We start from the raw sequence: 3,090 nt of genomic DNA, 5'->3' as shown, positions 1-3,090 counted from the left end.
AATGTACACTTGAAACCCATATGATCATATTAACCAATTAGAGGCCCAGTGCACAGGATTCATGCACTGGGAGGGGGTGTGGGGGGAGCTGGCTTTGGAGATAAGACCGCTATGGGAGCGCCACTCATCCTGGTCAGCCCAGCAGGTGTGGACCCATCAGTCGAGCGGCGCTCCCACTGTGTAGCACACTGACCACCAGGGGGCAGCTCCTGGTCATTGTGCATCATAGCGACTGGTCAACTGGTTGTTCTCATCATTCCGGCGTTCAGTCACTGGGTTTTTATTATATAGAATGTCACTCCAATAAATTTAACTTTTAAACAATGAATGAAAGAAATGAACTTTGATCAAGTTTTATAGATTGTCAGTACTTACCTGCTCATTGGGACGTTTACATACAGAGAGGGCACAAGGAAATGAATGTACCTCCCAACCCCCCTCCTCGCTTTAAAGAAATTGAATCAAAATGCTATGATCATGGCACTGGAGTAGGAGCTCCTCCATTCTCTAATCATGTAAACATACACCGATTTTATTTTTATTTTTCAATTACAGTTCAAGATTATATTGGTTTCTGGTGTATTTCATAGTGGTTAGACATTTGTATAATTCAACTAGGGATCCCCTGAAAAGTCTGGTCCCCACCTGGCAGCACCCATAGTTATTAACAATCTTATTGACTATTTCCCCTATGCATGTAATCATATTTTAATTAAAAAACTGCGATCCTCCATGTCGTACTCAATAAATTATTGACGGTATCATTTGTGGTGACCATGTAATGCTACATGGTGGGAAGTATTGATTATTGAGTTCCACAGTGTCAGTAGCTAGTATTCTCTCTTCTTCCAATGGAATTCTCGCCTTGTGATCCAATGCTTAATGGAGACGACTCTGTCTACTGTCAGAATGAGAGTTTTCCCTCTAGAAAGCAGTCTCCTTTTCCCTCAGAGTCCACATCGAAGACCCCCAAGAATGCCCGGAGAATGACGTATGGGGACATGGGTCCTTGAGGCCACAAAGCCAGACTAGAGCGCGGAGGATTCACAGAGTTCTCCCTCGGTATTTTCTCAGGCTCGACATAAAGGATATGAATGCAGAAACCATCACGTTGTTCACGACTGTAACAAACAAAAACACCCACCTGCACGTCACGGACCAAACTTGGGCGAAGAAGGAAGGCAGGGAAGTCAGTTGTAATCTGGGGGATGTAAGTCTTTCTCGGTCCGCCCTGCGGCTGCCTGACCTGCCTTGGCATTTAGTCTCCTCAGACTCAAGAAGAAATCAGCCACAGTTCTGAGGACCTGCCTCCATCCTGCCCTCCCTACAATGTGTTGGGCAGGAAATCTGATCGCTGCTGGGATGCAGGAAAACGAGTTACGGTTTCTTGTCAATATTTGCTTGGGGACTTGATGGAGTCAACCACTTTCTCTATAAAACTCCTACACTGTCCACAAGAGTAAGAAACGCATTCTGTGAAGTAATAAAGGGTCACAATGCATCGGGAAAAAGTACCCTTCTATCAAGGGGCGTGGTGGAGTCACTAATTGGATTGGAGGCCCGTGGTCCCTTCATTCCTGTCCAGGTAGAGTTGCCAACAGGTAGCCCTGGGCGTCCCTTGAGAAGAAACTCTCAGGTTCCATTCCCATCTGTGTGTTTCTTTTTTCTTTTTTTTTTCAATGATCTCTGAACTTTATTGGCCTCCTGCCCCTCCAAGGGGCACCCCACTTCTGATGCCTTTAATCATTAAGTTAATGATTTAGAACTTTGGTGTCGTTGACCTCAGACACTACTTTGCCGTCCACAATTTTGTGAGTGGTGATCTTTTGGATGGTTTGCATCAGTGATTCCCAAAGTGGGCGCTACCGCCCCCTGGTGGGCGCTGCAGCAATCCAGGGGGGCGGTGATGGCCACAGGTGCATTTGGGGGCGATGAATAACTGCTATTAAAATTTTAAAAAAATTAATTTCCAGGGGCTGAGTTATATTTTTTCTGGAAAGGGGGCGGAAGGCCAAATAAGTTTGGGAACCACTGGATGGAGGGACTGCTGCTGAAGTCCTCTCCTTCTTCCAGCAGGCGGCGGTAGGTGGCGATCTCAGACTCCAGCTTGACCTTGATGTTCAGCAGGGCCTCATACTCCTGTGTCTGGCGCTGCCCCTCAGCCCCAGCCTGGGCCAGCTCTGACTCCAGGTGCAGTAGGATCCCGTTGAGGTGCTCCATCTGCCTGGCATAGCGGGTCTCCACCTCCCGCAGGCTGTTCTCCAAGTTGGCCTTCAGATTTTTCATGGGTTCCAGGTCAGTTTCCAAGGACTGGACCGTACGTCTCAGCTCTGAGAGCGCTAACTCAGCATCTCGTACCTCAGAAGACTGCGTGGTGACTACAGTAGTGCTCTCTTCAATCTGTTGGGACCAGTACTTGTCTAGCTCCTCACGGTTCTTCCGAGCCAGCTCCTCATACTGGGCCCAGATGTCTGCCATGATCTTGTTGAGGTCCTGAGTTTTGGGGGCATCCAACTCCACAGTCAAGCCAGAGTTGGCAATTTGGTTTTGTAGACCATTTACTTCCTCTTCGTGGTTCTTCCTCATGTAGATCAGCTCCTCCTTGGGAGCCTCGATCTCTGTCTCCAGCTGCAGCCGAGTGACATTGGTGTCATCAATGACCTTTCGGAGCCCATTGATGTCATTCTCCACAGACTGGTGCATGACAAGCTCCGTCTCATACTTGATTCTGAAGTCATCAGCAGCAAGATGGGCATTGTCAATCTGTAGAACCATGCGGGCATTGTCCACGGAACTTGCTAAGATCTGATTCTTCAGGTCCTCGATGGTCTTGAAATAATGCCCAAAGTCTCTGACCTTGGACCCGTTATTCTCCAGGTGTTCCCGGATTTGGATCTCCAGTCTCCGATTAACAGCCTCCAGGCTTCTCACCCTCTCCAGGTAGGAGGCCAGGCGGTCATTCAGGCATTGCATCGTCTCCTTCTCGCACTGGATGCCTCCTATGCCTGCCAGAACCCGGCCATCCCCGCAGCCAGGCCGCCGGCCACCCCGCTACTCCGCACACTGGTGGAGTGGGACACGGAGATCCGG

The 3,090-nt window shown here is 49.0% G+C and overlaps 1 pseudogene; it reads right to left on the bottom strand.

The window, feature by feature from the left end:
• Positions 1–1,698: 1,698 nt before the first annotated feature.
• LOC102252978 lies at positions 1,699–3,086 on the bottom strand (annotated as a pseudogene).
• Between the last annotated feature and the right edge of the window lie 4 nt (positions 3,087–3,090).

Source organism: Myotis brandtii, unplaced genomic scaffold (assembly GCF_000412655.1).
Source record: "Myotis brandtii unplaced genomic scaffold, ASM41265v1 scaffold9002, whole genome shotgun sequence".
NCBI lineage: Eukaryota > Metazoa > Chordata > Mammalia > Chiroptera > Vespertilionidae > Myotis > Myotis brandtii.
Note: the sequence above shows the minus strand (reverse complement) of the source record. Positions and strands in the feature narration are given on the sequence as shown.